The 7,695-nt window shown below is 37.6% G+C and overlaps 1 long non-coding RNA gene across 1 annotated transcript; it reads left to right on the forward strand.

Annotated features, from left to right (window-relative positions):
- The first annotated feature begins 485 nt into the window (after positions 1-485).
- Positions 486-6,718, forward strand: LOC135789137 (uncharacterized). Its single transcript, XR_010547496.2, has 2 exons — positions 486-1,176; positions 6,085-6,718. It is a non-coding gene; the product is annotated as an uncharacterized lncRNA (long non-coding RNA).
- The last annotated feature ends 977 nt before the right edge of the window (positions 6,719-7,695 follow it).

Below are 7,695 nucleotides of genomic sequence, written 5' to 3' on the forward strand. Positions count from 1 at the left end.
GGTTTGCGCCGGAACACGCCTCTTTTTTTGCGCTGAACCGCCCAGGGAGCGCAAGTTCATTCCCTAGTTTGCTGACGTGCGTCTGTGGAGGGAAAAACCCGCTGTGCGCCGTTGCAAAATACGAATGATACATGCGTCACTGACAAAGTCAATTGCGCTGGGTGCAAGATAGGGCCCTTTATCTTCAGTCGAATTCATCAATACTTATTTTGTCTGCCATCACATGCACTGATATTTTTAGCTATGAGAGAGCAATAATATCAGGCCAGATCTTAAATTTTCTTTAAAGTTCTCAGAAGGCAGCACAAAAGTTTGAGGACAACCTGTAATGTGCTTTGTCTTTTTTTAACCTTTGTAGGGAAAAATTCCCCATCCATGTTTCACCATCCTCCTCCTCCCAGATCCAAATATGTCAGCACGTGAAATCTCATTGGTTTTCACATGACCATGTTTAATGACTATAGTTGTCATATGCTTTCTTACGAAACAGTCATAAGACAAGTGGGAAAGATTTCACAAGAATGTTTTTAAAAACAGTTCAATTCACTTTGCAAGTAGACATTTGTTAACTCCTAAAGTATCTGTTGGAGAGCTAAACCCTTATTTATTATTAAACTTACCAGTTTTTAATTTACCTTAACTTATCAGGATAAGTGTTGAATCCACATGAAGGCACCTGCAGTAAGAGAATCTCAGACATGAGAAACGAAATATATTTTTGTTACTCCTCCCCATTTCACTGGCACTCATGTGACCACAAGAGGACAAAGTAAGTTTACTTCCTCTTTGGCAGAGTTTACAAAGCTGTGTCATCTCGAAAGAACAGAAGACAAGAAATCAACAATAATGGCGGACTTGGACACGTCTGAGAAGGCAAAATTATTACAGCCTAACGAACCACCACCATATCAGGATCCCTCTCAGTATCCTAACACTGGATATCCTCCTCCAGGGAGCTATCCCAACACTTCTGGCTATCAGCAATATGGAGCTCCAGTCGGCCCATACAGCCAAGGGCCTTATCCTGGACATCCTGCAGTCGCTGTACAGCCGACGATTTATGTGACTGCCACACCGCTATTCAATCCACTGCCAGATTACCTGGGTTACTCCATTTTTACCATGCTGTGCTGTTGTTTACCTCTGGGAATCGCTGCTCTTATTTATTCCTTCTCTGTAAGTTTTCTCTGTGTTATGCAATCTGAAGTACTTTTGATTTGCTGGGTTGATTCCAACCAGTGTTTGGGTAAAATATGGACTGCTAAAACCCAACTGCTGGTTAAAATGAACCTAGAAAATGTTTATATTTGACTCAACCCTGGGTTGAAACAACCCAGCATGTGTTTGTTTTAAATGCAAAGGGTACATTAAATATATTATTAAACAGTAAATTCAGATCATCAAATGACATAGGCTACTTATTAACTTTTATTGATTAATTATTAAAATTGTCAGTTGTTAATATACACTACTGACCTCACTCAAATAAACAGACGTCACCACACTTTTACACTTTGTTTTATATTTTAGCGCTTATAAAAATACATGATGCAAAGTGTGAATAGCAACATTTCATTTGTTATTCAAATTTGTGGTCACAAGATTACGCAAGTCATGAGACTTTCTGTTATTGAGAAAGCGTTAGCTTTCATTTCTCTTTCAGTAAACAATGACATTAACATTTATGCATTTGGCAGATGTCTAAATCAATGTTTGCATTGGTAACCAGGTTAAAAGAGAAAGCCACGTAACCAAATAATGCAGTTTCATCGTACAGCATGTAGCTTAATAACACAGATGAAACCATAGCAGGAAGTTATAGTGGTTAAAAAAACTTTCACACCTAGTCAGGTGCTTCAATGACAAAAGGAATAGCTACAAAAAGGCACAAGCCCTTCAATGCAACAGGCCTGTACTGTCATCTTTCAGACATGCAAAATATGCCAAACTAAAAGAGGTTTAAAATTTTTGTCAACGTAATGGAAACTAAAAAAATTTTGGTAGGGATGATATCAGTATCATTCACTATTACAAATGTATATAAAAATTGCAGTATTACTGGCAGCTGTTTGCCTGCTTAAATGTTATTTACTGGCAACAGTTTGTTCAACGTTAAATGAACATTAGTCTTTGGGCCCTATCTTGCACCCAGCGCAATTGACTTTGTCAGTGACGCATGTATCATTCGTATTTTGCACCGGCGCACAGCGGGTTTTTCCCTCCACAGACGCACGTCGGCAAACTAGGGAATGAACTTGCGCTCCCTGGGAGGTTCAGCGCAAAAAAGGAGGCGTGTTCCGGCGCAAACCATCCCTGATGCTATTTTGCAGTTTCAAAAAACAATTGCCCCACTGACCAAAAAAAACTAGACTAAAGTCAGTGGCGCGTGGTTCATTATGCTATTTTAAGGGTGCATGCTTGACCATAATGTAGGCTATAGCGTGCACAATGCGCACAGAATTTGCTTATCTAATCTACACAGATGCAACAGTTATTTTTGCAAATCATAAATTGTTACAATAAAAAATATTAACACATGAGATAAGGGGAATCATAGTGGTGAGCATTGTGGTGATAGTTTTTATTTATTGTGTGGCTGGGTTAAAAAATTCTCATGCAAATAACGATTTAAATATTTTCATAAGTTTGTTGTCTGGCTGTATTACGTTTATTTTATGTAAATAATAATTAAAATGTTTTCATAAGAAACCTTAATGTATATGAACTTGATTTGTAAGTGTTCTTTGGGGTTGGACCTTGCTTGCGTTTCTTGGGTCCGATTTCAAAGCCCCCAAACCCTTTCAGCGGTGAGGGTGGACGCAGATCTGTGTAGAGGCAGATCCACCTCCCGGTGTTACACGGCGTGCCGATTTATGCTGGCAAGCTTGGGATTCCCCTGTCTCCTGGCATCATTGTAGCGCTTGGCGCAACGATGGGGATGCCAGCTGATGAGACTGTGGCGATTTCCTCTCATGACTGTTTAATCTACGCTGATTTGGGCAGATTTCTCCTATCCCCATACAAAACAACTTCAGTCTTTGACTGCTCTTACAAGAACGTCTGTCTCCTCGGCTGTGAACCGCTCCTGGCGTGCGCCTGGTAAATCCGTCATAATAATAGCATCTTGCAATGGAACTTGCGCACTTGCGTTTAAAGGGAATGTTGGATAGCGTTCTGGTTGGTTTATTTGACGTTACGCCCAAACCACGCCTATGAATAATGAACCTACTTCAGACCAACCCCTTATTGATTTGCGAGAGAGTTATTTCTCCCGCCGGGAAAATAGCAACAGCGCCCAAGATCCGCCCACAAACTCACTTGCGCATTGCGCTTCGCACTTGCGTTTCAGATCGTTAAAATAGGGCCCATAATCTTTATAGAATAAAACTTAAACAACAGCCTCATGCAAATCCGGGAGACAAAATCTGAAAGAAAAAACTGAGAAGGTTGATGAGTATTTATGGTTCCCAGAATGCTTTGCATGAGGCTGTTATTTATAGTTTTATTCTGTAAAGATAAAGACTTGTTAATGTTTATTAAACTGTTGCCAGTAAATAACATACATTTAAATATACTGTACCGTAAGTTACTGGCAAACAGCTGCATAACTACAGCTAATTTTTACAGTGTAACCAGCTATATTGAGGATTCAGTGAATTTCATTTTCTGAATTTGAGGATTTGTTTGAACATAATGTAGTATGTAATGTTTGAACACAGCTGACTGCGATTATTCTTAAAGTCGCAATGAAATTGAAATGAAAAACTATATATGTATTTTTAATAGTGTGGTATTATTAACAAATGACTTATCTGTGAGCTTCATTATTTTTTAAAAATTCGTGTGTGCTCATAATCTTTAATCAAAAATGCAAATCTCCTCCCCTCCTCAAAACGATCTCTCTTCACTTCCGGTCAAAAGTATGGCAGGTGGGCGGGGTCCGGGAGAAGATCGCAGTGATTAGCAATTAGCAACACGACCCAACTTCAAACGATCCAATCAGATCTCGATGGACAAATTCAAATCCAGCCCTGCCTTATTTCATCTCAAAAGCCGTTTCATTCGGATATACGTCACCACGGGGAAAATAAGGCAATCGCTACTTCCGTTTCATGGCGACTTTAAAGGGGACATATCATGAAAATCTGGCTTTTTCATGTTAATGCTATAATTGGCTCCCCAGTGCTTCTGTCAACCTAGAAAATGTGAAAAAGATCAAACCAGTAACTTACTTTTGATAAACCATTCTCTGCAAGCATGTGAAAAAATAGCTAATTGAAATTTGGTTCCCCTTGTGATGTCAGAAGGGGAAAAAACCGCCCCTTAATCTGCACTATCTAACCCCAGCACTGCCATTTAGTGCAGAGATCAGCTTTGCATTTTAAAGGACACATCCAAAACGGCACATTTTTGCTCACACTTACAAAGTGGAAATTTTAACATGTTATAATAAATTATCTATATGATATTTTGAGCTAAAACTTCACATACGTACTCTGGGGACACCAAAGATTTATTTGACATCTTAAAAAAGTCTTGTGAAATGTCCCCTTTAATAAACTGATAACACACAACATGCCTTAAAGGCAGAGTTTTGGGCCAAGTACCAAAACACACTTGTAGCCAATCAGAAGTAAGGGGCGTGTCTACTGTATGTTTGGTGCAGGTCTATCAAAAGAAGGTCCAGATTCTATTGGGGTAGGGGCGTGTTTGTTTAGGTGATTTCAAATATCAACATTGGCTTTCAGAGATCATGGACCAAGCCTTTAACCAGCTTTCTCATAGCTGTGTTTATGTGCGCATGTCTCTGTGTGTAAAAGATAACCATGAATAACAATAGTGTTAAGTAACGCATAAAAGTCTGCTCATCACCCGTGTTGATGGAGAAATTGTGATATTAAAAACTCTCGTTGCATTTATAAGTTGTGCAGACATGAAAAGCAGTGTTGGGGAAAGTTACTTTTAAAAGTAATGCATTACAATATTAAGTTACTCACAAAAAAGTAACTAATTACGTTACTTAGTTACTTTTCATGGAAAGTAATGCTTACATTACTTTTAAGTTACTTTTGCGTTACTTTGTCTTGGCTGAGGCTTGATCTCTTTCAGGTCTTGCAAGTGTTTTTTATGACTGAAAAGTTCTGCATTCAGAAATTGCATATTTCGTCACAAAAATTTCGAGCTTTGGGCTGCCATCTCAGTTTCTGAGTCAAACTGTTCACACAATGGCGTGTACGAATAGAGTGCATAATGTGACTATGTTTAGTTTAATTCAGTATATCTTTTTTTTATCAAATTTATTAAACTAAAAAAGTAACTTGCATTACTTTTTTGAAAAAGTAACTCAAATATTAATGTGTACATTTAAAAAGTAATGCGTTACTTTACTCGTTACTTCAGAAAAGTAATATTATTACGTAATGCACGTTACTTGTAATGCGTTACCCCCAACACTGATGAAAAGAGATGCAAAATAACTGGTTTTTATAGACTACCTGTAGTCTTTTTGAATGACTGGGTGGATTTGACACAGTGCGTGCAACTAATCTGACAAATCCAAAAATCCCATGTAAATGCAATGTAGTTGGTTTATTGATTTGCATTTAAACGCATGAAAACCGGTTTCTTTCATAAGTTGATTTTGCATAGATATTTGTTTTCTTGCATATTAACACACTCACTTTATGTTAACATGAAGTAGACACGTTACAGCAGTGGTTCTCAAACTTTTTCCGCATGCGGCCCCCCTTGTGTACGATGCATTCCTTTTCGGCCCAAAGAAAATTTATGACAAAAAACTGTTCTAAAATTAAACATTTTAATTAAACAAAACATATTAAGTTATTCAAAGTAGTGCTGTTTGTTAGTAGCCTTATTTTTTTTAGGTTTAATTACACAGAATTCATGATAAATGAATGTATTTAATAAAATGTCATAAAACTGGGGCCCCCTGGCACCATTTCACGGCCCCCAGTTTGATAACCACTGTGTTACAGTATACTACAGATCTGAACATTTTTAACATGTTTCCTTTTTTGTGAAAAACATGATTAACATCATGGTATTTCCCATTTTCTTTCCCAGACTCGGAATGCCAACATGTCCGGACACCGACAAGAAGCAGAGAACAGTTCCAGAATGGCTCTTACCCTCAACAATGTCGCTCTTGGTATCGGCCTTACCCTCCTTGTCGTGTATATCATCTGTGTCATTGTTGTCAACGTCAATCATAAATAAAATATTTCCAAAATTATGAGACACATCATGTTTGGACGATGAATACTACCACTATACAAATCTCTCTAATGTAATTTTTTAAAGCAAATTTGTTATTGTGGCTTAAACTCTGATTATAGTTATGAAACTTTCTAAACTACATTAGTGAAGTGTTTAATATGATTTTAAATGTTTGATCTATTTTAAAGCTTCTCAGCCATGTCCTGGACCTCCATATTATACGTTTTTATTAACAAGCCTATGAGTGTTAGAAAAGGGAAACATACAAAAAGTAGTGATGGGGTGAGTTATACTCGGCATTGATCTACTGTATTTGACAGGCTGATCATAATAACTGACTTAAAATGAACATGTATATGCTTTAAAATGGAATTATTATATTCTTTAAATCAATGGAAGTTGTGATTATTAAAGTAAATGTATTATGCTGTTGTACAGCTTGCTTTTGACTATAGGTTAAATAAAATGTTAAACCACTGAAGTTAAAGTGTGCCATGCAATCCGTTTACATTATAGACACTTTATCCAAAGTGCAAAAAAATAGACCTGAATTTTTTTATTCCTGCAAACCCACATCTTTTGTGCTGCTAACGCAATCCTCTGCCAACAGGTGTAATGAATGTATGTTTAATACATCATAGTTTTAGTGTGGCAATAAAATGTCCCTCATTAGCAAACAAAAAGAGTCTATTAACACAAACTGTTGCTTAAACAAATTACAAAATTGCTTCCCTGGTTGCAAAAGAAGGAGCTTTTCGATGGGAATTAAAGTGTGGAGCAGACCCGAATGTGAACCAGATTCATATAAAGCAAATCCTGTTTCAGAATTACCTCCATGTTTGCCTTTAATGGTGACAGCCCGAACTGTTACGCATAATATTGTTTGAGTAGATTTGAAAGACCACCTACGTCTGTGAAAGATCAACATGGGTGTCTTCCATGATAAGGGCTAACCAGGTGCAGATGCAAATCTGATAGCATGTACTGGTTGATGTCTGCTTTTACTGTTTGTATATTACAAGATTAGAAATATCTTCATGCATGCATATCTTGTAAACATGACTTTGTTTCATGGAGGACCAGCAGTGCCGGCGCCAGCCGAACGCTGATGAGGGGGCGTCTAAAATACCAGAGGGGGCGATCAAATGAATGCATATAATTCCCCCAGCTAGAAAATACATAGGTTTGGTACATTAAGTTTTAAAGTGTTATAAACAAACATCTCTGTATACAACCACAAAAACTACAGCTATAGTGAGCAACGTACAGAGCTCTGAACAATACAACAACAACAAAAAAACGCATACCTAACGTTACATATTAGCACAACACTGCTCATTTGAAGTTCAGACCCAGAGGTAGAAATAAATTTTACGTAATGGTGGGGGGCAATTTGATCATATAACGTAGTTATTTTAACTGCCACAAGTAATGCACCAAGCTAGCGATTAAGCAGCT

This window comes from Paramisgurnus dabryanus, chromosome 13 (assembly GCF_030506205.2).
Source record: "Paramisgurnus dabryanus chromosome 13, PD_genome_1.1, whole genome shotgun sequence".
In the NCBI taxonomy this organism is placed as follows: Eukaryota; Metazoa; Chordata; class Actinopteri; order Cypriniformes; family Cobitidae; genus Paramisgurnus; species Paramisgurnus dabryanus.